Below are 12,438 nucleotides of genomic sequence, written 5' to 3' on the forward strand. Positions count from 1 at the left end.
GGGGGATAGAGTATAAAAGCAGAAACAGAGAAAATAGGTGCAGGAGTAGGCCATTCGACCCTTCGAGCCTGCACCACCATTCAATAAGATCATGGCTGATCATTCCCTCAGTACCCCATTCTTGCTTTCTCTCCATACACCTAGATCTCTTTAGCCGTAAGCGCCAAATCTAACTCCCTCTTGAATATATTTAGTGAATTGGCCTCAACAACTTTCTGTGGTAGAGAATTCCACAGGTTCACCACTCTCTGGATGAAGAAGTTTCTCCTCATCTCGGTCCTAAATGGCTTACCCCTTATCCTTAGACTGTGACCCCTGGTTCTAAACTTCCCCAACATCGGGAACATTCTTCCTGCATCTAACCTGTCCAGTCCCGTCAGAATTTTATACGTTTCTATGAGATCCCCTCTCATTCTTCTAAACTCCAGTGAATACAGGACCAGTCGATCCAGTCTTTCTTCATATGTCAGTTTTGCCATCCCGGGAATCAGTCTGGTGAACCTTCGCTGCACTCCCTCAATCGCAAGCATGTACTTCCTCAGATTAGGAGACCAAAACTGAAAACTTTATTCCAGGTGAGGCCTCACCAAGGTCCTGTACAACTGCAGTAAGACCTCCCTGCCCCTGTACTCAAATCCTCACGCTATGAAGGCCAACATGCCATTTGCCTTCTTCACTGCCTGCTGTACCTGCATGCCAACTTTCAATGACTGATGAACCATGACACCCAGGTCTCGTTGCACCTCCCCTTTTCCTAATCTGCCGCCATTCAGATAATATTCTGCCTTCCTGTTTTTGCCACCAAAGTGGATAACCTCACATTTATCCACATTATACTGCATCTGCCATGTATTTGCCCACTCACCTAACCTGCCCAAGTCACCCTGCAGCCTCTTAGCATCCTCCTCACAGCTCACACCACCACCCAGCTTAGTGTCATCTGCAAACTTGGAGATATTACACTCAATTCCTTTGTCTAAATCATTAATGTATATTGTAAAGAGCTGGGGTCCCAGCACTGAGCCCTGCGGCACCCCACTAGTCACTGCCTGCCATTCTGAAATGGACCCGTTTATCCCAACACTCTGCTTCCTGTCTGCCACAACTGTACAGGGTATTGGTGAGGCCACACCTGGAGTACTGCGTGCAGTTTTGGTCTCCGTATTTACGAAAGGATATACTTACATTGGAGGCAGTTCAGAGAAGGTTCACTCGGTTGATTCCGGAGATGAGGGGGTTGACTTATGAGGAAAGGTTGAGTAAGTTGGGCCTATACACATTGGAGTTCAGAAGAATGAGAGGTGATCTTATTGAAACATATAAGATAATGAGGGGGCTCGACAAGTTGGATGCAGAGAGGATATTTCCACTGATAGGGGAAACTAAAACAAGGGGGCATAGTCTCAGAATAAGGGGCCGCCCATTTAAAACTGAGATGAGGAGGAATTTCTTCTCTCAGAGGATTGTAAATCTGTGGAATTCTCTGCCCCAGAGAGCTGTGGAGGCTGGGTCATTGAATATATTTAAGGCGGAGATAGACAGATTTTTGAGTGATAAGGGAGTGAAGGGTTATGGGGAGCGGGCGGGGAAGTGGAGCTGAGTCCATGATCAGATCAGCCGTGATCGTATTGAATGGCGGAGCAGGCTCGAGGGGCCGAATGGCCGACTCCTGCTCCTATTTCTTCTGATCTTGACTGGAGGTGGAGGGTTGTAGCTGTTGATTGGTGATACGAAGATACGAACAATGACGGACAGGTAAAGACCACCTGGTCCATGGAGTCTGTCCCACACGATCCCGATACCCTGTGTATCCCAGCATCTACACTCCAGCCCATCCCAAACCATGTGATCCCCTGGGAGAGGCCAAAAAAAACAGAATCAAAACCCCGGCCAATTTGGGGAAGAAAAATCTGGGAAATTCCTCTCCGACCCATCTAAGCGATGGAAACTCGTCCAGGAGATCACTCTGGCCTTTAAATTCCCTGCAGTACCTCCCTTCTGCAAGGGTTAATCTCTGCCGCAGACAGAAACAAATCCAGCTTTTACTTGAAGAAATTCAGTGAGTCTGCATTCACCACATGAGAGGGCAGCTTGTTCCAGAGGTCTACTGTTCTCTGGGAAAAGAACCACCTCCTGATGTCTAACCTAAATCTAGCCTTGGACAACTGAAATGTGTGTCCCTGGTGCTGCCTAACCTACTTAATGGAAATAAACAGTCAGCTGGAACACTCTCTTTCACCTTCATTATCTTATAAACCGCAATCATATCGCCCTAAGTCTACGCTGCTCTAAGGTAAAGAGTCCCAACTCTTTTAACTTGTCTTGATAGAGGGGTACAGATGTTGACTGGTGATGCAGTGGTGTCGATATTGAATCGAGATAAGGGGGGCAGATATCGAACGTAAGAAACAGGAGTAGGCCATTTGGCCCCTCGAGCCTGCTCCGCCATTCAATAAGCTGATCTGATCTTCGCTTCCACTCCTGAAGTGAGTCCTCAGGTGACTGAACCGTCCAATACAAGAGCCACAGTCCCTGTCACAGATGGGACAGATAGACGTTGAGGGAAGGGGTGGGTGGGACTGGTTTGCCGCACGCTCCTTCCGCTGCCTGCGCTTGATTTCTGCACGCTCTCGGCGACGAGACTCGAGATGCTCAGCGCCCTCCCGGATGCTCTCCCTCCACTTAGGGCCAGGAACTCTCAGGTGTCAGTGGGGACGTTGCACTTTATCAGGGAGGGCTTTGAGGGTGGTCCCTTGTAACGTTTTCTCTGCCCACCTTTGGCTCGTTTGCCGTGAAGGAGTTCCGAGGAGAGCGCTTGCTTTGGGAGTATCGTGTCTGGCATGCGGGCATTGTGGCCCTGCCCAACGGAGCTGGTCGAGTGTGGTCAGTGCCTCAATGCTGGGGATGTTGGCCTGAATGAGGACGCTGACGTTGGTGTGTCTGTCCTCCCGGGGGATTTGCAGGATCTTGCGGAGACATCGCTGGTGGTATTTCTCCAGCGACTTGAGGTGTCTACTGTACATGGTCCATCTCTCTGAGCCATACAGGAGGGCAGGTATCACTACAGCCCTGTAGACCATGAGCTCGGTGGTGGATTTGAGGGCCTGGTCTTCGAACACTCTTTTCCTCAGGCGGCCGAAGGCTGCACTGGCGCACTGGAGGCGGTGTTGGATCTCATCGTCGGTGCCTGCTCTTGTTGATAGGAGGCTCCCGAGATATGGGAAATGGTCCACGTTGTCCAGGGCCGGGCCGTGGATCTTGGTGACTGGGGGGGGGCAGTGCTGTGCGGTGAGGACAGGCTGGTGGAGGACCTTTGTCTTACGGATGTTTAGTGTAAGGCCCATGCTGTCATACGCCTCAGTAAATATGTCGCCTGTGTCCTGGAGTTCAGCCTCTGTGTGTGCACAGACGCAGGCGACGTCCGCGTACCGTAGCTCGACGACAGGGGTTGGGGTGGTCTTGGACCTGGCCTGGAGACGGCGCAGGTTGAACAGCTTCCCACTGGTTCTGTAGTTCAGTTACACTCCAGCGGGGAGCTTGTTGACTGTGAGCTGGAACGTGGCAGCGAGAAAGATGAAGAGATTTGGGGGCCATGACACAGCCCTGTTTGACCCCGGTCCGCTCGTGGATTGGGCCTGTGGTGGATCCGTCGGTAAGGATCACGGCCTGCATGTCGTCGTGGAGCACACAATCCAAGACTGACAGCCCTTGAGAATGTTGCCAGCATCCGATAGCCCGAAATAGCGACTTACAGAAATCCTGGCACCACAGCCAGCAGCCATTGAGGTGACGGGAAAAGCAACAAGGCGGATTCAGCCGTCAGATCCAGCCGACAGAGTGAAGACACACCGCAGGAGGCCGAGAGCGAAATTGCCACGGTTCACGGCTGAGTCAACCAACAGTCCTACAGTTATGTCAGCCTGCAGCAACACTTCAACGCAACCAACTCAACCCCTCGCCAGAAACAGCGAACTCCAGCCATGGTAATTGGAGCAGATCCAGCCACAAGCATTAAATACTGCAGCTAGATTACAGCCAATGAAGTACTTTTGGAGGGTAGTCGCGGTGGTAATGTGGGAAACGCGGCAGCCTATGTGCGCACAGCAAGCTCCCACACCCTGCAGTGTGATAATGGCCCAGATAATCTGTTTTTTGTTATGGTGATTGAGGGATAAATATTCAAGATGTTGTACGTTGGAGTTGGCACGAATTTATTCCATTACGGGATAAGGGCCGATGCAGAATGAACTTGTAATACCGGTTTAAACAGAGAAGGTTAATTCCATCCTGTTGATCAAAGGCAATAACTTGCTATCTCATGCTGACTTCCCTGAGCTATGATGATGATGATTTATCGCTGAGTGACTCACAGCTGGTCATCGATCCCGTGTTCGTCCTTATCAGCACTAGGCCGGGAATGGAGCCTGGGTCTTTCCTGCTCTGTGTGTGTGTGTGTGTGTGTGTGTGTGTGTGTGTGTGTGGGGTGGGGGGTCTCAGTCCCACACTGGGTGTGAGATCAGGCTAACTCAGCACTAGGCCGGGAATGGAGCCTGGGTCTTTCCTGCACTGTGTGTGTGTGTGTGTGTGTGTGTGGGGAGGGGGAGCTCAGTCCCACACCGGGTGTGAGATCAGGCTAACTCAGCACTAGGCCGGGGAGTTGCAATCTAAGAGTAAGGAAGTCCTGCCACAATTGTCCGGGGCCCTGGTGAGACCACACCTGGAGTACTGTGCACAGTTTGGGTCTCCTTATCTAAGGAAGGATGCACTTGCCTTGGAGGCGGTGTAACGAAGGTTCACCAGACTGATCCCTGGGATGAGAGGGCTGTCTTATAATGAGAGATTGTGTAGAATGGGTCTACACTCTTTGGAGTTTAGAAGAATGAGAGGTGATCGCATTGAAACATCCAAGATTCTGAGGGGGTTTGACAGGGTAGATGCAGGGAGGATGTTTCCCCCCGGGCTGGGGAGTCTAGAACCAGGGGTCACACAGTCTCAGGATAAGGGCTCGGCCATTTAGGACTGAGATGAGGAGAAACTTCTTCACTCAGAGGGTGGTGAAGCTTTGGAATTCTCTGCCCCAGAGGGCTGTGGAGGCTCATTCTCCGAGTATATTCAAGGCTGAGATAGATAGAGTTTTGTGTCTAGGAGAATCAAAGGATCTGGGGATCGGACAAGAAGGTGGAGTTGAGGTCGAAGATCAGCCATGGTCTTATTGAATGGTGGAGCAGGCTCGAGGGGCCGTATGGCCTACTCCTGCTCCTATTTCTTATGTTCTTATTGCCCATCCCTAATCGCCCCTTGAGAAGGTGGTGGTGAGCCCCCTTCTTGAACCGCTGCAGTCCGTGTGGTGAAGGTGCTCCCACAGTGCTGTCAGGGAGGGGGTTCCAGGATTGTGACCCAGTGACGATGCAGGAACGGCCGATATATTTCCAAGTCGGGATGGTGTGTGACTGGGAGGGGAACGTGGAGATGGTGGTGTTCCCATGGACATGCTGCCCTGGTCCTTCCAGGTGGCAGAGGTTTGGGAGGTGTTGCCGAGTGTTTGTGAACACTTTCTGTCGCGATGTCTCTCCTTCTCTCCGTCTGCCTCTCTCTGCCTTTCTCTATTTCTCTCCCTGTCCATGTCTCTCTGCGCCCCCTCCATCTCCAGACAACATCTGCACCCCCTCCATCGCCAGACAACATCTGCACCCCCTCCATCGCCAGACAACATCTGCACCCCATCCATCGCCAGACAACATCTGCACCCCATCCATCGCCAGACAACATCTGCACCCCATCCATCGCCAGACAACATCTGCACCCCATCCATCACCAGACAACATCTGCACCCCCTCCATCGCCAGACAACATCTGCACCCCCTCCATCGCCAGACAACATCTGCACCCCATCCATCGCCAGACAACATCTGCGCCCCCTCCATCGCCAGACAACATCTGCACCCCTCCATCTCCAGACAACATCTGCACCCCATCCATCGCCAGACAACATCTGCACCCCATCCATTGCCAAACAACATCTTCACCCCTCCATCTTCAGACAACATCTGCGCCCCATCCATCGCCAGACAACATCTGCACCCCATCCATCGCCAGACAACATCTGCACCCCTCCATCGCCAGACAACATCTGCACCCCATCCATCACCAGACAACATCTGCACCCCATCTATCGCCAGACAACATCTGCACCCCATCCATCGCCAGACAACATCTGCACCCCATCCATCGCCAGACAACATCTGCACCCCTCCATCTCCAGACAACATCTGCACCCCATCCATCGCCAAACAACATCTTCACCCCTCCATCTTCAGACAACATCTGCACCCCTCCATCTCCAGACAACATCTGCACCCCATCCATCGCCAAACAACATCTTCACCCCTCCATCTTCAGACAACATCTTCACCCCTCCATCTTCAGACAACATCTTCACCGCTCCATCGCCAGACAACATCTACACCCCATCCATCGCCAGACAACATCTGCACCCCATCCATCGTCAGACAACATCTGCACCCCCTCCATCGCCAGACAACATCTGCACCCCCTCCATCGCCAGACAACATCTGCACCCCTCCATCGCCAGACAATATCTGCACCCCATCCATCGTCAGATAACATCTTCACCCCTCCATCGCCAGACAATATCTGCACCCCCTCCATCGCCAGACAACATCTGCCTGCCTCCATCTCCAGACAACATCTGCACCCCTCCATCTCCAGACAACATCTGCACCCCATCCATCACCAGACAACATCTGCACCCCATCCATCTCCAGACAACATCTGCACCCCATCCATCGCCAGACAACATCTGCACCCCTCCATCTCCAGACAACATCTGCACCCCCTCCATTGCCAGACAACATCTGCACCCCATCCATCGTCAGACAACATCTGCACCCCCTCCATCGCCAGACAACATCTGCACCCCATCCATCGCCAGACAACATCTGCACCCCCTCCATCGCCAGACAACATCTGCACCCCATCCATCGCCAGACAACATCTGCACCCCATCCATCGTCAGACAACATCTGCACCCCCTCCATCGCCAGACAACATCTGCACCCCATCCATCGCCAGACAACATCTGCACCCCCTCCATCGCCAGATAACATCTGCACCCCCTCCATCGCCAGACAACATCTGCACCCCATCCATCGCCAGACAACATCTGCACCCCCTCCATCGCCAGACAACATCTGCACCCCCTCCATCGTCAGACAACATCTGCACCCCCTCCATCGCCAGACAACATCTGCACCCCATCCATCGCCAGACAACATCTGCACCCCCTCCATCGCCAGACAACATCTGCACCCCCTCCATCGCCAGACAACATCTGCACCCCCTCCATCGCCAGACAATATCTGCACCCCCTCCATCGCCAGACAACATCTGCACCCCATCCATCGCCAGACAACATCTGCACCCCTCCATCTCCAGACAACATCTGCACCCCCTCCATCGCCAGACAACATCTTCACCCCTCCATCGCCAGACAACATCTGCACCCCTCCATCTCCAGACAACATCTGCACCCCCTCCATCGCCAGACAACATCTGCCTGCCTCCATCTCCAGACAACATCTGCACCCCTCCATCTCCAGACAACATCTGCACCCCATCCATCACCAGATAACATCTGCACCCCATCCATCTCCAGACAACATCTGCACCCCATCCATCGCCAGACAACATCTGCACCCCATCCATCGCCAGACAACATCTGCACCCCATCCATCACCAGACAACATCTGCACCCCATCCATCGCCAGACAACATCTGCACCCCATCCATCGTCAGACAACATCTGCACCCCCTCCATCGTCAGACAACATCTTCACCCCTCCATCTCCAGACAACATCTTCACCCCATCCATCGCCAGATAACATCTGCCCTCCTCCATCACCAGACAACATCTTCACCCATCCATCGCCAGATAACATCTGCCCTCCTCCATCTCCAGACAACATCTTCACCCATCCATCGCCATCACCAGCCCCACAGAGAAAGGTTGTGCAGGTTGGGCCGAGACTCAACAAAAAGCAAAATACTGCGGACGCTGGAATCTGGAATAACAGCAGAACATGCTGGCAATCTCAGCGGGTCAGGCAGCGTCTGCAGAGAGGGAGCAGAGTTAACGTTTCGGGGTCGACGGCCCTTGGTCAGAAGCGGAGAGTGTTGGGAAAGGACGGATTGTGAAGGAGCACAGAAAGGGGAAGGGGGACAAAGAACAAAAGGGAAGGTCTGTGATAGGGGGCGGGTGGGGGGGAGGCAGGAGAGATTAGAGAGACAAAAGGGACAATGGGCCGAATTCAAATGGTGATGGCAGGAGTTAGAGAAAAGGTTAGTCTGGATTGGGTGTGAATGGCGGGATAATTACCAGTTGCCAATACAGACAAAGAGAAAAAAAGAAACAGGCTCCGGGGGAGGATTGGGGGTGGGGGGTTGTGTGGGGCTGGGGGTCAGTGGGAGGTGGGGGTGGGGGGTAAGGGAGACAGATTGGCAGCGGTTACGCTCTGAAATTGTAAACAAAGGCAAGAAACTAAAAAGGGCCACACGACATCATAATTCTAAAAGGACAAAGGGTGTTAAACAAACAAGCCTGAAGGCTTTGTGTCTTCATGCAAGGAGTATCCGTAATAAGGTGGATGAATTAACTGTGCAAATAGATGTTAACGGATATGATGTGATTGGGATTACGGAGACGTGGCTCCAGGATGATCAGGGCTGGGAACTCAACATCCAGGGGTATTCAACATTCAGGAAGGATAGAATAAAAGGAAAAGGAGGTGGGGTAGCATTGCTGGTTAAAGAGGAGATTAATGCAATAGTTAGGAAGGACATTAGCTTGGATGATGTGGAATCTATATGGGTAGAGCTGCAGAACACAAAAGGGAAAAAAACGTTAGTGGGAGTTGTGTACAGACCTCCAAACAGTAGTAGTGATGTTGGGGAGGGCATCAAACAGGAAATTAGGGGTGCATGCAACAAGGGTGCAGCAGTTATAATGGGTGACTTTAATATGCACATAGATTGGGCCAGCCAAACTGGAAGCAATACAGTGGAGGAGGATTTCCTGGAGTGCATAAGGGATGGTTTTCTAGACCAATATGTCGAGGAACCAACCAGGGGGGAAGCCATCTTAGACTGGGTGTTGTGTAATGAGAGAGGATTAATTAGCAATCTCGTTGTGCGAGGCCCCTTGGGGAAGAGTGACCATAATATGGTGGAATTCTACATTAGGATGGAGAATGAAACTGTTAATTCGGAGACCATGGTCCAGAACTTAAAGAAGGGTAACTTTGAAGGTATGAGGTGTGTATTGGCGAGGATAGATTGGCGAATGATACTTAAGGGGTTGACTGTGGATGGGCAATGGCAGACATTTAGAGACCGCATGGATGAACTGCAACAATTGTACATTCCTGTCTGGCGTAAAAATAAAAAAGGGAAGGTGGCTCAACCATGGCTATCAAGGGAAATCAGGGATAGTATTAAAGTCAAGGAAGTGGCATACAAATTGGCCAGAAATAGCAGAGAACCCGGGGACTGGGAGAAATTTAGAACTCAGCAGAGGAGGACAAAGGATTTGATTAGGGCAGGGAAAATGGAGTACGAGAGGAAGCTTGCAGGGAACATTAAGGCGGATTGCAAAAGTTTCTATAGGTATGTAAAGAGAAAAAAGTTAGTAAAGACAAACGTAGGTCCCCTGCAGTCAGAATCAGGGGAAGTCAGAACGGGGAACAAAGAAATGGCAGACCAATTGAAGAAGTACTTTGGTTCGGTATTCACTAAGGAGGACACAAACAACCTTCCGGATATAAAAGTGGTCAGAGGGTCTATTAAGGAGGAGGAACTGAGGGAAATCCTTATTAGTCGGGAAATTGTGTTGGGGAAATTGATGGGATTGAAGGCCGATAAATCCCCAGGGCCTGATGGACTGCATCCCAGAGTACTTAAGGAGGTGGCCTTGGAAATAGCAGATGCATTGACAGTCATTTTCCAACATTCCATTGACTCTGGATCAGTTCCTATCGAGTGGAGGGTAGCCAATGTAACCCCACTTTTTAAAAAAGGAGGGAGAGAGAAAACAGGGAATTATAGACCGGTCAGCCTGACATCAGTAGTGGGTAAAATGATGGAATCAATTATTAAGGATGTCATAGCAGCGCATTTGGAAAGAGGTGTCATGATAGGTCCAAGTCAGCATGGATTTGTGAAAGGGAAATCATGCTTGACAAATCTTCTGGAATTTTTGAGGATGTTTCCAGTAGAGTGGACAAGGGAGAACCAGCTGATGTGGTGTATTTGGACTTTCAGAAGGCTTTCGACAAGGTCCCACACAAGAGATTAATGTGCAAAGTTAAAGCACATGGGATTGGGGGTAGTGTACTGACATGGATTGAGAACTGGTTGTCAGACAGGAAGCAAAGAGTAGGAGTAAACGGGTACTTTTCAGAATGGCAGGCAGTGACTAGTGGGGTACCGCAAGGTTCTGTGCTGGGCCCCAGCTGTTTACATTGTACATTAATGAATTAGACGAGGGGATTAAATGTAGTATCTCCAACTTTGCGGATGACACTAAGTTGGGTGGCAGTGTGAGCTGCGAGGAGGAAGCTATGAGGCTGCAGTGCGACTTGGGATAGGTTAGGTGAGTGGGCAAATGCATGGCAGATGAAGTATAATATGGGTAAATGTGAGGTTATCCACTTTGGTGGTAAAAACAGAGAGACAGACTATTATCTGAATGGTGACAGATTAGGAAAAGGGGAGGTGCAACGAGACCTGGGTGTCATGGTACATCAGTCATTGAAGGTTAGCATGCAGGTACAGCAGGCGGTTAAGAAAGCAAATGGCATGTTGGCCTTCATAGCGAGGGGATTTGAGTACAGGGGCAGGGAGGTGTTGCTACAATTGTACAGGGCCTTGGTGAGGCTACACCTGGAATATTGTGTACAGTTTTGGTCTCCTAACTTGAGGAAGGACATTCTTGCTATTGAGGGAGTGCAGCGAAGGTTCACCATACTGATTCCCGGGATGGCGGGACTGACATGTCAAGAAAGACTGGATCAACTGGGCTTGTATTTGGAGTTCAGAAGAATGAGAGGGGATCTCATAGAAACGTTTAAAATTCTGACGTGTTTACACAGGTTAGATGCAGGAAGAATGTTCCTAATGTTGGGGAAGTCCAGAACCAGGGGTCACAGTCTAAGGATAAGGGGTAAGCCATTTAGGACTGAGATGAGGAGAAACTTCTTCACCCAGAGAGTGGTGAACCTGTGGAATTCTCGACCACAGGAAGTTGTTGAGGCCAATTCACTAAATATATTCAAAAAGGAGTTAGATGTAGTCCTTACTACTAGGGGAATCAAGGGGTATGGCGAGAAAGCAGGAATGGGGTACTGAAGTTACATGTTCAGCCATGAACTCATTGAATGGTGGTGCAGGCTAGAAGGGCCGAATGGCCTACTCCTGCACCTATTTTCGATGTTTCTATGTTTCTATGTTAACCTGATATTTGGGCCTGTACTCATTGGAGTTTAGAAGAATGAGAGGCGATCTTATTGAAACATATAAGATAATGAGGGGGCTCGACAAGTTGGATGCAGAGAGGATATTTCCACTGATAGGGGAAACTAAAACAAGGGGGCATAGTCTCAGAATAAGGGGCCGCCCATTTAAAACTGAGATGAGGAGGAATTTCTTCTCTCAGAGGGTTGTAAATCTGTGGAATTCTCTGCCCCAGAGAGCTGTGGAGGCTGGGTCATTGAATATATTTAAGGCGGAGATAGACAGATTTTTGAGTGATAAGGGAGTGAAGGGTTATGGGGAGCGGGCGGGGAAGTGGAGCTGAGTCCATGATCAGATCAGCCGTGATCTTATTGAATGGCGGAGCAGGCTCGAGGGGCCGAATGGCCGACTCCTGCTCCTATTTCTTCTGATCTTGACTGGAGGTGGAGGGTTGTAGCTGTTGATTGGTGAGACGAAGATACGAACAATGACGGACAGGTAAAGACCACCTGGTCCATGGAGTCTGTCCCACACGATCCCGATACCCTGTGTATCCCAGCATCTACACTCCAGCCCATCCCAAACCATGTGATCCCCTGGGAGAGGCCAAAAAAAACAGAATCAAAACCCCGGCCAATTTGGGGAAGAAAAATCTGGGAAATTCCTCTCCGACCCATCTAAGCGGTGGAAACTCGTCCAGGAGATCACTCTGGCCTTTAAATTCCCTGCAGTACCTCCCTTCTGCAAGGGTTAATCTCTGCCACAGACAGAAACAAATCCAGCTTTTACTTGAAGGAATTCAGTGAGTCTGCATTCACCACATGAGAGGGCAGCTTGTTGCAGAGGTCTACTGTTCTCTGGGAAAAGAACCACCTCCTGATGTCTAACCTAGATCTAGCCTTGAACAACTG

Source organism: Pristiophorus japonicus, unplaced genomic scaffold, assembly GCF_044704955.1.
Source record: "Pristiophorus japonicus isolate sPriJap1 unplaced genomic scaffold, sPriJap1.hap1 HAP1_SCAFFOLD_595, whole genome shotgun sequence".
Taxonomy (NCBI): domain Eukaryota; kingdom Metazoa; phylum Chordata; class Chondrichthyes; family Pristiophoridae; genus Pristiophorus; species Pristiophorus japonicus.